The following is an 18436-nucleotide window of genomic DNA, read 5'->3' as shown; positions in this document are numbered from 1 at the left end:
CGCTGATGCTGCTGCAGAATCAACTGTAGCCTCTGGTGCCGACACGATGCAGGACCTGTGAGTGACGTCACAGATCTGCACTGCTAGAAGCTGGGCGTTGTGAAGAGAAGTGGATGATACTTCTATACACAACGCCCAGCTAGTAAAAGTAGTAAACACGCCCCGATGTACACACATAATACACGCCCAGTTGTACTTTTACTTTTCAACACGCCCAGTTGTACTTTTGCAAGCCTCATTTGCATAAATACGAAAATGGTCATAACTTGGCCAAAAATGCTCGTTTTTTAAAAATAAAAACGTTACTGTAATCTACAATGCAGCGCCGATCTGCTGCAATAGCAGATAGGGGTTGCAAAATCTGGTGACAGAGCCTCTTTAAGTACGTGGACTAGTTGTCACGTTCAGGACCCAGCCCCATTTTGTGTCACTTTATGTGGTATTAACTCTGGAATGCTTTCACCTATCCAAGCGATTCTGAGATTGTTTTCTCGTGACACATTGGATTTTATGTTACTGGTAAAATTTGGTCGATACATGCAGTATTTAATTGTGAAAAACACTAAAATTTTGCGCAAAATTGCAAAAATTTGCATTTTTATAAATTTAAATGTATCTGCTTGTAAGGGTAAGGCCACGCGGAGCAGTCACGGTTGCGTTTTTAAACTGCAGCAAGTCATTTTTCAATAGAAGTCAATGGTGACATTTTTGTTATGGACAGACTGGTGCTATTATATTACAATGTGTTTTTTGTGCAGTTAACTGCATCTTCATAATGTCCAATTGCATGGAGTTAATGACCGCGCTGCCAAAGTTGTTGCTGATTTTTTTATTTTATTTTTTTGTATTGAGGAAAGGGAAAGTGGGACAAGAGTATTGGTTCCTATATAGAAATGTGAAAAATAAGAAAACTTTATTTAAAGATTTTAAATTAATTAAAAAAGTTATCCAATGTGGGTCTATTTATATTGTGGTGTAGATGACCCCTATCAACCACCTATTGGTATTAATTATCTATCATTAATTACTGCAATACACTATTATAAGGTTCACTGAAGTGACAATTGAGTAAAATATACCTTTTAATAGTAACTCATTTTAAAAACAGGGGTAACACACCACTGTGAAATAAGCCCCACCGTGATAGTTTAAAAACGTATTAAACAGAAAACACTGAGTCATTATGATAGATATATCTCAGTGTTTGTAACAATGTTTCACTGACAACAGCATATGACCTGGGCACAACAGTAGTACAATCCCCAAAGTGCACCAGTGTCCGTGAACAAAACACCGGAACTCCTAGCGCTGGGTGTAAAACAATGCTACTGTCCCCTATGCAGACATTCAGTATACAATGAAAGACCCTACGCGTTTCAGATACTCATCCTCAGGGGTCCGTATCTTGGTCACTCTGGCCTCATCACCAGCGATAATGGTATTCAACAGCAGATATTCTGCTGTGCGTCACGGGAAGATGCTCGTATCGATGTCAACGGCATACTTCATTACAGGCGATTGGTTACTATAAGCCCCAAACTCCACCCCTCGTTTTGGCGGCGATACATGAACTGACCAATCACAACACCCTCTCGATTCGTGACACCTGCCCATGTGACCCCCCGCCGTCAGCTGACAGCCAGGGGTCATCATCGGCCGCATCAATCCGAACGCGCAGGCGCAGTGGGAGCCAGGGACGTATCGCCCGGACTGCCAAGTAAGAGGAAGGTAAGAGCAAGCCGATAATTTGTTTGTGAGTATGTCTTGCGGGACAGTTACCCACCGCAAGTGGACTGCCTCAAATAAGCAACTCTTTAGTTTAAAAACACATATTAGGTGGACAAGATAGCGGAATCCCTCCCATTTAAAATATTTAAACACAAGATCTCTGAATATGTTAAGTGGCCAATATGGCCATATCAAACATAGTGAACTATGCAAAATACAACCACCCAACCAAAAGGCCACCCGAGGTGAATATTGGCCGTCTAAGGTGGAGGAATGGTATAACATATTAAATAAAACAAGTATAATTAGTCTGCTCGTTTAAACCCGCTGGTTGTATGCATGCCAGTCTATGGATCCATTGGGCTTCTTTGCGTAGAATAAGGTTGTCCCAGTCACCTCCTCTTTTGGGGGGTCTAATAAGTTCAATTGCTTGAAACTTTAAACATGCTGCTTGGCCTTGGTGTTTGGCATGCACATGCTTAGATATTGGGGTGTCCCTAGCATGGATAATATCTCCGACATGCTCCCTTATCCGGCGCCGAAATTGTCGCGCCGTTTTTCCCACATAATTAAGGGGGCATGGGCATGTAATGAGGTAAACCACCCCCGCTGTTTTGCAATTGACAAAATCCCGAATGTTGTATTTCTCCTGTGTTGCAACACTAGTAAAGCTATTCCCTTTGAGAATGAAGTCACAAGCTTTACAGCTACCACATCTGAAAGTGCCTGGTATTTGTCTATCCAGCCACGTACCCCTAGGTAAAATGGGGTCAAAACAGCTATGCATAACTCTATCCCTGATGTTTTTCCCTCTCCGATACGTAACAGAGGGCCACTGTGTGATCTGATCAACCAAATCTGTGTCAGAACTGAGAATACGCCAATACCTTTTCAGGATTTGCATGATATCATTTTGTTTAGAATCATATGTGCCTATGAGTCTCGTAACTTGTTCTTGTTTACGTTTTTTAGGAACCAACAGACATTGTCTATCTGCGTCCCTTGCTCCCTCATAGGCCTTTCTGATTACACCCTTGGGGAAGCCTCTATCCTTCAATCTTATCTTGAGTTCCTGAGCCTGGCACTCAAAGTCACCCATGGAGCTACAATTCCTGCGTACTCTCATAAATTGGCCTTTTGGAATGCCACGTTTGAGGGGATAAGGATGACAGCTGTTCCATTGCAAGAAACTATTGGTTGCTGTTTCTTTCCGGTGTACCTTTGTACGAATTGTACCTTCTCCTGTTTTTATAATTTTCAAATCCAGAAAAGACAATTCATTTTCACTGATCTCACACGTGAACCTAAGCCCTATATCATTTGCGTTGAGGGCTGCTACAAAACTATGGAACTCCTCTGCTGTAGAGTTCCAAAGAAGCAGCACGTCATCAATATATCTAATCCATAGTCCAATGGACGAAGTCCATTTTGTAAAATTGTCCCCAAAGACAATTGTCTCCTCCCACCAGCCAAGAAATAAATTTGCATAGGTGGGAGCGGCAGGACTCCCCATTGCAGTGCCGCATTGCTGATGAAAGATCTTGTCTTCAAAGATAAATATATTTTTTTCAAGAACGAATTGTAATAACTGCAAAACAAATTGGTTATGGGCTGCAAACTGAGTGCCCCTTGATCCAAGGAAGTACTCGATCGCCTTGTAACCCAATTTGTGAGGTATGGATGAATACAACGCCTCAACATCCAGGCTAGCCAACAGTGTGCCTCTCTCCAAAGAAATACCATCAATCTGTTTCAGAACATCCATAGTGTCACGTACATATGATGTGAGACTCAAAACAAAAGGGCGCAACACCTGATCAACATATGTACTCACATTTTGAGTTAGATTATTAATGCCTGAAACAATAGGTCTGCCACGTAAGGGGGGATACCCTTTGTGGATTTTGGGCAGGCTATAAAAACATGCCATGATCGGAAATTGTGGAAACAGGAACCCAAACTCGCTAGCACTGATCAGAGATCTGCTCTTTGCATCACTCAGAATGCCCAGCAACTCTTTCTTGAACAGTGCTGTGGGGTTATCCTTCAAAATGGTGTAACAGTCAGGGTTAAGTAAAATGTCCTCACACATTTTTTTGTAGTCATCTCTGCCCATGACCACGATGTTCCCACCTTTATCAGATGCCTTTAGAACGATACTTTGTTTTTTCTCTAAGGTGGTCAGAGCTACTCTTTCGGACCAGGACAGGTTGTTGTCTATGCCCCTAATGTCCTGACTGAGATTTTTGATCTCATCTCCCACCATTTCCACAAATAAATCCACATTGGTAAAATCTCCTATAGGTGGCAGCTTTCTACTCTTCAATTTAAGATTGGTGAAAGGACCTAGACCTGGGGTTCTACCAGATTCCTCTAGTAACCCCTCTAAGGCCACCAGGCCTTCCATATCAGATTCTTCTAACCCTAATTCAATACATTTTTTTCTATTATGGTGTTTGAAGAATTTGATCCATTTGAGTTTGCGAGCAAACAAATTAAGATCCTTTATCCAAGAAAATGAGTCAAACTTAACAGTGGGGACAAAGGAAAGGCCCTTTTCTAGTAACGTGTTCTCTGATGCACTCAGATTGTAATCAGATAGGTTAATGATTCGTAGTCTATCCATATTTCCCTTCACTAATCCTTTTGTCCCCTCAGCATGTAGCGGGAAATGGGGGGATTGTTGGCTAAAAAATTATTGCCACTATTAGAAGAGGTTCTAGCACGGCCTCTATTCCTACCTCTAGCTCCTCCCCTATATTTTTGTTTCCCACCACTACCACCAAAGAAAGGGCCCACTCTTTCAGAGTCTGTTGTTTCACTCTCTGATGTGGAAGGGTCAGTTTCCCTCGGCCCCCTATTAGTCTGTTGATATTGCTGTTGTTGGGTATTAACAAAGTCGTAAGCTTTTTTCTCCCTAAATTCCTGTAGGTCTCTCTGGAACTGGAAGTGTTTACGTTCCTTTAAATGATTAGTGAACCTTTCTAGAGTTTGTTGTAGGATTTTATCTTTTTTATCAAAACCAGGGGTATCTACCAAAGACTTAGCGGCCTCGATCTCTTTTTTGAGCTCCGCACTAATAGAGTCAAACTGGACTTTCTCTTCCTCCACTAGAATCTGCATAAGCCTAAGTGAACTCCCTGTGATCTCCTGTTCCCACCTTTCTTTTATATTAGTGGTTTTTAATCTTGATGCTGGAACAATGGGGACCCTCAGGCCTCTGGGAACTATATTGTTTTTTAGATAGTTTTCCAAACTCTGGATCTCCCACCAGCTTCTAGTATAATCCTTATGTAGTCTATTAAGGTTTTTAAAGGTAGTTTTGAGAGACGCACCCTGTGCTGTATACATCAGTTCACATTCAGAAAAGACACTTTTAGCCTCACTCATCCACCCTTCCGTGTTTAAATCAGAGAGTGCAAAGGCTGCCATACCCAGATATATTGAAATTAATAACTGTATGGATTAAATATAAATTCACTGTATAAATTGATATAAATATAATTGTGCTCCCACAATATGAGAAATTTAGAAGGTTCACTGAAGTGACAATTGAGTAAAATATACCTTTTAATAGTAACTCATTTTAAAAACAGGGGTAACACACCACTGTGAAATAAGCCCCACCGTGATAGTTTAAAAACGTATTAAACAGAAAACACTGAGTCATTATGATAGATATATCTCAGTGTTTGTAACAATGTTTCACTGACAACAGCATATGACCTGGGCACAACAGTAGTACAATCCCCAAAGTGCACCAGTGTCCGTGAACAAAACACCGGAACTCCTAGCGCTGGGTGTAAAACAATGCTACTGTCCCCTATGCAGACATTCAGTATACAATGAAAGACCCTACGCGTTTCAGATACTCATCCTCAGGGGTCCGTATCTTGGTCACTCTGGCCTCATCACCAGCGATAATGGTATTCAACAGCAGATATTCTGCTGTGCGTCACGGGAAGATGCTCGTATCGATGTCAACGGCATACTTCATTACAGGCGATTGGTTACTATAAGCCCCAAACTCCACCCCTCGTTTTGGCGGCGATACATGAACTGACCAATCACAACACCCTCTCGATTCGTGACACCTGCCCATGTGACCCCCCGCCGTCAGCTGACAGCCAGGGGTCATCATCGGCCGCATCAATCCGAACGCGCAGGCGCAGTGGGAGCCAGGGACGTATCGCCCGGACTGCCAAGTAAGAGGAAGGTAAGAGCAAGCCGATAATTTGTTTGTGAGTATGTCTTGCGGGACAGTTACCCACCGCAAGTGGACTGCCTCAAATAAGCAACTCTTTAGTTTAAAAACACATATTAGGTGGACAAGATAGCGGAATCCCTCCCATTTAAAATATTTAAACACAAGATCTCTGAATATGTTAAGTGGCCAATATGGCCATATCAAACATAGTGAACTATGCAAAATACAACCACCCAACCAAAAGGCCACCCGAGGTGAATATTGGCCGTCTAAGGTGGAGGAATGGTATAACATATTAAATAAAACAAGTATAATTAGTCTGCTCGTTTAAACCCGCTGGTTGTATGCATGCCAGTCTATGGATCCATTGGGCTTCTTTGCGTAGAATAAGGTTGTCCCAGTCACCTCCTCTTTTGGGGGGTCTAATAAGTTCAATTGCTTGAAACTTTAAACATGCTGCTTGGCCTTGGTGTTTGGCATGCACATGCTTAGATATTGGGGTGTCCCTAGCATGGATAATATCTCCGACATGCTCCCTTATCCGGCGCCGAAATTGTCGCGCCGTTTTTCCCACATAATTAAGGGGGCATGGGCATGTAATGAGGTAAACCACCCCCGCTGTTTTGCAATTGACAAAATCCCGAATGTTGTATTTCTCCTGTGTTGCAACACTAGTAAAGCTATTCCCTTTGAGAATGAAGTCACAAGCTTTACAGCTACCACATCTGAAAGTGCCTGGTATTTGTCTATCCAGCCACGTACCCCTAGGTAAAATGGGGTCAAAACAGCTATGCATAACTCTATCCCTGATGTTTTTCCCTCTCCGATACGTAACAGAGGGCCACTGTGTGATCTGATCAACCAAATCTGTGTCAGAACTGAGAATACGCCAATACCTTTTCAGGATTTGCATGATATCATTTTGTTTAGAATCATATGTGCCTATGAGTCTCGTAACTTGTTCTTGTTTACGTTTTTTAGGAACCAACAGACATTGTCTATCTGCGTCCCTTGCTCCCTCATAGGCCTTTCTGATTACACCCTTGGGGAAGCCTCTATCCTTCAATCTTATCTTGAGTTCCTGAGCCTGGCACTCAAGGTCACCCATGGAGCTACAATTCCTGCGTACTCTCATAAATTGGCCTTTTGGAATGCCACGTTTGAGGGGATAAGGATGACAGCTGTTCCATTGCAAGAAACTATTGGTTGCTGTTTCTTTCCGGTGTACCTTTGTACGAATTGTACCTTCTCCTGTTTTTATAATTTTCAAATCCAGAAAAGACAATTCATTTTCACTGATCTCACACGTGAACCTAAGCCCTATATCATTTGCGTTGAGGGCTGCTACAAAACTATGGAACTCCTCTGCTGTAGAGTTCCAAAGAAGCAGCACGTCATCAATATATCTAATCCATAGTCCAATGGACGAAGTCCATTTTGTAAAATTGTCCCCAAAGACAATTGTCTCCTCCCACCAGCCAAGAAATAAATTTGCATAGGTGGGAGCGGCAGGACTCCCCATTGCAGTGCCGCATTGCTGATGAAAGATCTTGTCTTCAAAGATAAATATATTTTTTTCAAGAACGAATTGTAATAACTGCAAAACAAATTGGTTATGGGCTGCAAACTGAGTGCCCCTTGATCCAAGGAAGTACTCGATCGCCTTGTAACCCAATTTGTGAGGTATGGATGAATACAACGCCTCAACATCCAGGCTAGCCAACAGTGTGCCTCTCTCCAAAGAAATACCATCAATCTGTTTCAGAACATCCATAGTGTCACGTACATATGATGTGAGACTCAAAACAAAAGGGCGCAACACCTGATCAACATATGTACTCACATTTTGAGTTAGATTATTAATGCCTGAAACAATAGGTCTGCCACGTAAGGGGGGATACCCTTTGTGGATTTTGGGCAGGCTATAAAAACATGCCATGATCGGAAATTGTGGAAACAGGAACCCAAACTCGCTAGCACTGATCAGAGATCTGCTCTTTGCATCACTCAGAATGCCCAGCAACTCTTTCTTGAACAGTGCTGTGGGGTTATCCTTCAAAATGGTGTAACAGTCAGGGTTAAGTAAAATGTCCTCACACATTTTTTTGTAGTCATCTCTGCCCATGACCACGATGTTCCCACCTTTATCAGATGCCTTTAGAACGATACTTTGTTTTTTCTCTAAGGTGGTCAGAGCTACTCTTTCGGACCAGGACAGGTTGTTGTCTATGCCCCTAATGTCCTGACTGAGATTTTTGATCTCATCTCCCACCATTTCCACAAATAAATCCACATTGGTAAAATCTCCTATAGGTGGCAGCTTTCTACTCTTCAATTTAAGATTGGTGAAAGGACCTAGACCTGGGGTTCTACCAGATTCCTCTAGTAACCCCTCTAAGGCCACCAGGCCTTCCATATCAGATTCTTCTAACCCTAATTCAATACATTTTTTTCTATTATGGTGTTTGAAGAATTTGATCCATTTGAGTTTGCGAGCAAACAAATTAAGATCCTTTATCCAAGAAAATGAGTCAAACTTAACAGTGGGGACAAAGGAAAGGCCCTTTTCTAGTAACGTGTTCTCTGATGCACTCAGATTGTAATCAGATAGGTTAATGATTCGTAGTCTATCCATATTTCCCTTCACTAATCCTTTTGTCCCCTCAGCATGTAGCGGGAAATGGGGGGATTGTTGGCTAAAAAATTATTGCCACTATTAGAAGAGGTTCTAGCACGGCCTCTATTCCTACCTCTAGCTCCTCCCCTATATTTTTGTTTCCCACCACTACCACCAAAGAAAGGGCCCACTCTTTCAGAGTCTGTTGTTTCACTCTCTGATGTGGAAGGGTCAGTTTCCCTCGGCCCCCTATTAGTCTGTTGATATTGCTGTTGTTGGGTATTAACAAAGTCGTAAGCTTTTTTCTCCCTAAATTCCTGTAGGTCTCTCTGGAACTGGAAGTGTTTACGTTCCTTTAAATGATTAGTGAACCTTTCTAGAGTTTGTTGTAGGATTTTATCTTTTTTATCAAAACCAGGGGTATCTACCAAAGACTTAGCGGCCTCGATCTCTTTTTTGAGCTCCGCACTAATAGAGTCAAACTGGACTTTCTCTTCCTCCACTAGAATCTGCATAAGCCTAAGTGAACTCCCTGTGATCTCCTGTTCCCACCTTTCTTTTATATTAGTGGTTTTTAATCTTGATGCTGGAACAATGGGGACCCTCAGGCCTCTGGGAACTATATTGTTTTTTAGATAGTTTTCCAAACTCTGGATCTCCCACCAGCTTCTAGTATAATCCTTATGTAGTCTATTAAGGTTTTTAAAGGTAGTTTTGAGAGACGCACCCTGTGCTGTATACATCAGTTCACATTCAGAAAAGACACTTTTAGCCTCACTCATCCACCCTTCCGTGTTTAAATCAGAGAGTGCAAAGGCTGCCATACCCAGATATATTGAAATTAATAACTGTATGGATTAAATATAAATTCACTGTATAAATTGATATAAATATAATTGTGCTCCCACAATATGAGAATTTAAACACGGAAGGGTGGATGAGTGAGGCTAAAAGTGTCTTTTCTGAATGTGAACTGATGTATACAGCACAGGGTGCGTCTCTCAAAACTACCTTTAAAAACCTTAATAGACTACATAAGGATTATACTAGAAGCTGGTGGGAGATCCAGAGTTTGGAAAACTATCTAAAAAACAATATAGTTCCCAGAGGCCTGAGGGTCCCCATTGTTCCAGCATCAAGATTAAAAACCACTAATATAAAAGAAAGGTGGGAACAGGAGATCACAGGGAGTTCACTTAGGCTTATGCAGATTCTAGTGGAGGAAGAGAAAGTCCAGTTTGACTCTATTAGTGCGGAGCTCAAAAAAGAGATCGAGGCCGCTAAGTCTTTGGTAGATACCCCTGGTTTTGATAAAAAAGATAAAATCCTACAACAAACTCTAGAAAGGTTCACTAATCATTTAAAGGAACGTAAACACTTCCAGTTCCAGAGAGACCTACAGGAATTTAGGGAGAAAAAAGCTTACGACTTTGTTAATACCCAACAACAGCAATATCAACAGACTAATAGGGGGCCGAGGGAAACTGACCCTTCCACATCAGAGAGTGAAACAACAGACTCTGAAAGAGTGGGCCCTTTCTTTGGTGGTAGTGGTGGGAAACAAAAATATAGGGGAGGAGCTAGAGGTAGGAATAGAGGCCGTGCTAGAACCTCTTCTAATAGTGGCAATAATTTTTTAGCCAACAATCCCCCCATTTCCCGCTACATGCTGAGGGGACAAAAGGATTAGTGAAGGGAAATATGGATAGACTACGAATCATTAACCTATCTGATTACAATCTGAGTGCATCAGAGAACACGTTACTAGAAAAGGGCCTTTCCTTTGTCCCCACTGTTAAGTTTGACTCATTTTCTTGGATAAAGGATCTTAATTTGTTTGCTCGCAAACTCAAATGGATCAAATTCTTCAAACACCATAATAGAAAAAAATGTATTGAATTAGGGTTAGAAGAATCTGATATGGAAGGCCTGGTGGCCTTAGAGGGGTTACTAGAGGAATCTGGTAGAACCCCAGGTCTAGGTCCTTTCACCAATCTTAAATTGAAGAGTAGAAAGCTGCCACCTATAGGAGATTTTACCAATGTGGATTTATTTGTGGAAATGGTGGGAGATGAGATCAAAAATCTCAGTCAGGACATTAGGGGCATAGACAACAACCTGTCCTGGTCCGAAAGAGTAGCTCTGACCACCTTAGAGAAAAAACAAAGTATCGTTCTAAAGGCATCTGATAAAGGTGGGAACATCGTGGTCATGGGCAGAGATGACTACAAAAAAATGTGTGAGGACATTTTACTTAACCCTGACTGTTACACCATTTTGAAGGATAACCCCACAGCACTGTTCAAGAAAGAGTTGCTGGGCATTCTGAGTGATGCAAAGAGCAGATCTCTGATCAGTGCTAGCGAGTTTGGGTTCCTGTTTCCACAATTTCCGATCATGGCATGTTTTTATAGCCTGCCCAAAATCCACAAAGGGTATCCCCCCTTACGTGGCAGACCTATTGTTTCAGGCATTAATAATCTAACTCAAAATGTGAGTACATATGTTGATCAGGTGTTGCGCCCTTTTGTTTTGAGTCTCACATCATATGTACGTGACACTATGGATGTTCTGAAACAGATTGATGGTATTTCTTTGGAGAGAGGCACACTGTTGGCTAGCCTGGATGTTGAGGCGTTGTATTCATCCATACCTCACAAATTGGGTTACAAGGCGATCGAGTACTTCCTTGGATCAAGGGGCACTCAGTTTGCAGCCCATAACCAATTTGTTTTGCAGTTATTACAATTCGTTCTTGAAAAAAATATATTTATCTTTGAAGACAAGATCTTTCATCAGCAATGTGGCACTGCAATGGGGAGTCCTGCCGCTCCCACCTATGCAAATTTATTTCTTGGCTGGTGGGAGGAGACAATTGTCTTTGGGGACAATTTTACAAAATGGACTTCGTCCATTGGACTATGGATTAGATATATTGATGACGTGCTGCTTCTTTGGAACTCTACAGCAGAGGAGTTCCATAGTTTTGTAGCAGCCCTCAACGCAAATGATATAGGGCTTAGGTTCACGTGTGAGATCAGTGAAAATGAATTGTCTTTTCTGGATTTGAAAATTATAAAAACAGGAGAAGGTACAATTCGTACAAAGGTACACCGGAAAGAAACAGCAACCAATAGTTTCTTGCAATGGAACAGCTGTCATCCTTATCCCCTCAAACGTGGCATTCCAAAAGGCCAATTTATGAGAGTACGCAGGAATTGTAGCTCCATGGGTGACTTTGAGTGCCAGGCTCAGGAACTCAAGATAAGATTGAAGGATAGAGGCTTCCCCAAGGGTGTAATCAGAAAGGCCTATGAGGGAGCAAGGGACGCAGATAGACAATGTCTGTTGGTTCCTAAAAAACGTAAACAAGAACAAGTTACGAGACTCATAGGCACATATGATTCTAAACAAAATGATATCATGCAAATCCTGAAAAGGTATTGGCGTATTCTCAGTTCTGACACAGATTTGGTTGATCAGATCACACAGTGGCCCTCTGTTACGTATCGGAGAGGGAAAAACATCAGGGATAGAGTTATGCATAGCTGTTTTGACCCCATTTTACCTAGGGGTACGTGGCTGGATAGACAAATACCAGGCACTTTCAGATGTGGTAGCTGTAAAGCTTGTGACTTCATTCTCAAAGGGAATAGCTTTACTAGTGTTGCAACACAGGAGAAATACAACATTCGGGATTTTGTCAATTGCAAAACAGCGGGGGTGGTTTACCTCATTACATGCCCATGCCCCCTTAATTATGTGGGAAAAACGGCGCGACAATTTCGGCGCCGGATAAGGGAGCATGTCGGAGATATTATCCATGCTAGGGACACCCCAATATCTAAGCATGTGCATGCCAAACACCAAGGCCAAGCAGAATGTTTAAAGTTTCAAGCAATTGAACTTATTAGACCCCCCAAAAGAGGAGGTGACTGGGACAACCTTATTCTACGCAAAGAAGCCCAATGGATCCATAGACTGGCATGCATACAACCAGCGGGTTTAAACGAGCAGACTAATTATACTTGTTTTATTTAATATGTTATACCATTCCTCCACCTTAGACGGCCAATATTCACCTCGGGTGGCCTTTTGGTTGGGTGGTTGTATTTTGCATAGTTCACTATGTTTGATATGGCCATATTGGCCACTTAACATATTCAGAGATCTTGTGTTTAAATATTGTAAATGGGAGGGATTCCGCTATCTTGTCCACCTAATATGTGTTTTTAAACTAAAGAGTTGCTTATTTGAGGCAGTCCACTTGCGGTGGGTAACTGTCCCGCAAGACATACTCACAAACAAATTATCGGCTTGCTCTTACCTTCCTCTTACTTGGCAGTCCGGGCGATACGTCCCTGGCTCCCACTGCGCCTGCGCGTTCGGATTGATGCGGCCGATGATGACCCCTGGCTGTCAGCTGACGGCGGGGGGTCACATGGGCAGGTGTCACGAATCGAGAGGGTGTTGTGATTGGTCAGTTCATGTATCGCCGCCAAAACGAGGGGTGGAGTTTGGGGCTTATAGTAACCAATCGCCTGTAATGAAGTATGCCGTTGACATCGATACGAGCATCTTCCCATGACGAACAGCAGAATATCTGCTGTTGAATACCATTATCGCTGGTGATGAGGCCAGAGTGACCAAGATACGGACCCCTGAGGATGAGTATCTGAAACGCGTAGGGTCTTTCATTGTATACTGAATGTCTGCATAGGGGACAGTAGCATTGTTTTACACCCAGCGCTAGGAGTTCCGGTGTTTTGTTCACGGACACTGGTGCACTTTGGGGATTGTACTACTGTTGTGCCCAGGTCATATGCTGTTGTCAGTGAAACATTGTTACAAACACTGAGATATATCTATCATAATGACTCAGTGTTTTCTGTTTAATACGTTTTTAAACTATCACGGTGGGGCTTATTTCACAGTGGTGTGTTACCCCTGTTTTTAAAATGAGTTACTATTAAAAGGTATATTTTACTCAATTGTCACTTCAGTGAACCTTCTAAATTTCTCATATTGTGGGAGCACAATTATATTTATATCAATTTATACAGTGAATCAATACACTATTATAATCAGACTTGCTTTAAGTATATTCCTCTATAACAAGCTTTAATATTGCTCTATTGTGAGCCAAGTCTATTATATCAGAGTTAAGTAACCATAGGGCAGTAGTTTTTGTTCCCAGTGTGCTGTATTCACATATTCTCCTTGTATCAAAACTTTGCTGTATTTATATACACTGAGTGTATCAATTATGTGCTGTATTTACATGCATTGATTGTATCAATGCTGGCTGTGAATAGATGTCTTGACGTCCTCACCTTGTGACAGATGACGGGTAAAAGCACAATAGATATATTACTGGGAAATTTGAATTCACCGTTGGTTGTACTTAATGTGGTGTGCCAGTTAATCAGTCTGGCAATCCAGATCGAGATGATATATGTCAATCACCAGCGCTATAATTTTTGCCAGTGGTGAGGTGCACTATATGAAGTGCGCTTATGGTTGGATGCTTATAGTGGGTTAGACATCAATTAAGTGTCATGTGCATCGCTAACCATCGCTAACACCTGCTTCTAGGACAGACAATTTTACAACAATTTTAGTATGATGCCCTGCGTTGCTACGCCTTGAGTTTGAGGACACTATGTCAGCGTCTAGAACGTTAGCACCGCTAAATTTGGAAGAACGTAGGGCAGGATTGTGTAAAGTATTTGAGCTGAGCAATCTCTATGTGCCGTTACGATGATACAGTGGACGCTAGCAGTATTTCCATCTGTCAGCGTTCGGCGAGATTGCGGGCTGAGCTGTCTCTATATGCCGCTGTGAGAACTGTGCGGACGCTGTCAGTGGGTTAACTCGGCAGCGTTCGCCAAAATTTCATCGATCTCCCAGCTAGGACGGGCAGGAGAAAGTAGCTGGGCTCAAAGTTAGATTGACTACTGGATTTATTCCAGATTATTGATAGATGCTAGACCTCATACATTGGTATCGTACTTTCGTATGGTTTAGACACCCGACACGCGTTTCGCCGGCATTCCGGCTTCCTCTTGGGGTGTGACTCGCCGGTTTTGGCGCCCTTAAATACGGTAAGTGCTGATTGACAGCTAAAAGGGCCAATAATGTTTTTAATTTTGACAGTGTGTAAATGACAGGTGGATTAATTCCAAATGCCTGTCAGAAGTGCTCAATGTTGTGTATTTTCAGAAGACCATTTATTATCAAAAAAAAAATATATATATATATATATATATATATATATATATATATATATATAGTATCTTTTAGCCAGTAATGACTATTATGCCTGTTTTATTAATGTTTTTACCTATTATTATTTTTATTTTTATGTTTTTGTATAGAATACATATACTCTTAGAGTTTCTATTTCATGAATTTGCGAAAATAGCCTCCTGTATATATTTTTCAAATGCATAAAATACATAAACGAATGCACATATATTCTTTGTTTCTTCTTTGGCAAGAAATAGGGCAAAAGGGTATTAATAAATTATCCTATGAAAATGTATGAAAAAATTTTTTTTAAACATTTTTTTGAAAATTCTTTTGAAAATTTCATTTGATAGGATTTCAAAGAGATCAAATAATTTTTGGTCTAGTTCTTAGACTCAAATTTCTTTAATTATACAAGGTGCATCAGATTCCTTTCATGATGTAAGATATCAAGATATCTATAAAAAACAGCCAAAGTTGAAATTTTCATTTAGACCATGTGGATTGACAGAATTCATTTGAAAGATCCACTGACTTTCTCTTTTCAAAAGGGCTTCATCAAGATTGCCCCCTCTGATGCCCAATTTAAGTTGGCAAATTGCCCAACCTTTCAGGTTTGTCCAATCCAAATTGTGACATTCTTTATAGTGTTTGGCAATTGGGGTCGGGGTGAAGGGCTTGTTCTGTGTCTGACTATCCAGCTTGTTTTTTTCATAGTTTAGGATGGAGCCGATATGTTCTCTAATTCTAACTCTCAGTTCTCTTTTAGTTTTGCCCACATATCTGAGACCACAAGGGCACTCCAAACAATAAATCACGCCTACTGATGTACATTTGATATGTTCCCTGATATTATAGCTTTTACCCGAACCATCCAAAAAAGACTTAGTACTCTTGAGAATTCTGCATGCTTTGCATAGCTTGCATGGGTAAAATCCTGGTGTGGCAGTTTTTTGTTTGTTGTTTGTACGGGAGAAGTGGCTTGAGACAAGCAAATTGGAGATACTTTTACCTTTACGGTAACCTGAGGGAATTTTATCTCCTAAAATTTTTCTTAAATCAGTGTCTGTTTTTAGAACATGCCAGTGTTTGTTTAAAATGTCCAACATTATGTTCCAGTCCTCATGATAATCCGTGATGAATCTTGGTTGAAGAGGAAAGACCGTTTCTTTTTTCTTTTTTGGGGTTAGGAGATCAGTTCTGTTCGTTCTTAGCACTATATTGTAGCCTTCTTTTATACTCCTATTCGAGTAGTTTCTCATCTGCAATCTTGATTTTAATTCTGCAGCTCTCTGTTTGAAAATTTCAAAAGTTGAACAATTTCGTCTTAGACGCAGGAATTCTCCTCTGGGAATTCCCCTAATGGTACCATGAGAGTGTGCACTCTCAGCATCCAGTAGGCTGTTGGTAGCGGTTTCTTTCCTATATAGATCTGTATTGAGTTCTCCATTTTCATCCTTGTATATTTTGATATCCAAGAATGAAATTGAGCTGTAACTAAAATCCAGTGTCAGTTTAAGATTGAGATTGTTGTCATTTAGTTGGCGTATGAATTCCTGAAGGTTGGAGTCAGTATCACTCCAAACTATCAAAATATCGTCTATAAATCGCCGCCATAGACTGATATGATTGGTAAATTCATTCATCCTATCATCAAAAACAATTGTTTCTTCCCACCAACCCAAATAGATGTTCGCAAAGGTTGGAGCAACTGCCGCTCCCATTGCAGTTCCACGTATCTGCAAATAGAAGCGACCGTCAAACAGAAAGTAATTTCGTGTTAGAATAAATTTCAGGGCACGAAGGACAAAGTTCTTCCGTATAGGGTTATAATTAGAATCTTTTGAAAGGAAAAATTCTACCGCTCTACATCCCCTGGAGTGGTCTATACTCATGTAAAGGCTTTCCACATCACAGGTCACTAAGATTTCATCTGGGTTTAAGTTTATCCCTTCTATTTCCTTCAAAACCTGCATTGTGTCTCTGGTGTAGGAAGGCAACTGATACACAATTTCTCTAAGTTCATTATCCAACCAAATACTACATTTTTCAGTTAAATTTCCCACACCAGAGACAATAGGTCTTCCTGGGGGGTTGTTCCTGTCTTTATGTATCTTTGGAAGCAAATATAGGGTAGCTATCCTGGGATCTTTCACCGATAAATATTTCTTTTCATTAAGGGATATAGCTCCCAAAGTATGACCATCTTCAATCATATTTCTGTATTCTTGTACAAATTGTGATGTTGGATCACCCCATAGTGGTTTGTAGCAGTCTTTGTCCAGTAGTTGTCGCTTGGCCTCATGTATATATTTGTCCTTAGGCCAAACCACAACATTACCACCTTTATCAGACTGCTTATAGACCACATCGTCCCACAGTTTAAGTTCTCTCAGTGCTCTCTGCTCTTCCGGCGAGATGTTGTCATATGTTGTGTGGATAGGTAGTGATAATATGTCTCTACTCACAAGGTCCAAAAATACCTTAATTGCTGGACAAGTGTCCATTGGTGGCATGACAGTGGATTTAGGCTTGAGATGTGTTTTAGTTCCAAAGGTTGGATTATTAGTCGCATCTAGATTGAGGTTTTCAGATAGTAGTTCCTCCAGATTCTTGATGGTCTCCATTTCTTGTTCTAATATTGAGGGGATGACCATAGTTTGATTTACTGATGAATTAATATGTTCATCTCTGGCAAAGATCTTTTTATAAGTTAGTTTGCGTCCAAAGAGGTGCAGGTCCTTGATTATAGAGAATTTGTTCAGTTTAGTTGTAAGACAAAAATTCAAACCTCTTTTTAGAACCTTAGCCTGAGCCCCAGTCAGAGAGTGTTTAGACAGATTAATCACTTGTAGTGAATCCAGAGGTACATTTGTTTTATTTAAAGTTACATTCTGCGTTGTGTTAGATTTTTTCTTTTCCCTCTCTGGGATCCCCTGAATCCCCATGTCCCTCTGTCCCGTAAAAAAGGGACTTCCGAGTTAGGGTTTGTCTCTCTGTCTATTTCTAATTGTCTTTTGGGTAAACCCTTTGGTCTATTCCTACTACTTTGTGCTGGATATTCGGACTCAGACTCTGAGGCTTCGTTGCTTCAGTGTCAGTGTCCGTAAAATTGCGTGTCTCTATATTGTCGAGACTGTTGGTCTTATTTTTGTTACTATTCAGCCGGTTAGATTTCTTTTTGCCCCATTGGTAAACTTCCCCCTTAAGGTAGTCTGATTGATCTCTTAAATATTTTCTCCTTTTTCTATTTTTAACCTTTGTCTCTACAATATCAATCTGGTCTAGTGCTTTGTTAAAAGCTTCTTCAAAGCCACGTGAGCTTTCATGAGTCTGTAGTTCCAGAGTAAGTGTTTCTATCTCTTTCTCTACTTTCTCCAAGATATAGGACTCATCTTCGATTAATAACCCCATCAAAGTTCTGGAGCATTCCGTCAGGGCTGTTTCCCACTTTTCTCTCAATCCAGATTTTGACAGTTCATATGAGGGAAAAAGGGAAACACGCAAACCTCTTGAAATTAATCCTTGCTCCAAATATTGCAATATATGTGCATTCGTTTATGTATTTTATGCATTTGAAAAATATATACAGGAGGCTATTTTCGCAAATTCATGAAATAGAAACTCTAAGAGTA

This window comes from Rhinoderma darwinii, chromosome 1, assembly GCF_050947455.1.
Source record: "Rhinoderma darwinii isolate aRhiDar2 chromosome 1, aRhiDar2.hap1, whole genome shotgun sequence".
In the NCBI taxonomy this organism is placed as follows: domain Eukaryota; kingdom Metazoa; phylum Chordata; class Amphibia; order Anura; family Rhinodermatidae; genus Rhinoderma; species Rhinoderma darwinii.
This window is presented reverse-complemented; position numbering follows the sequence as displayed.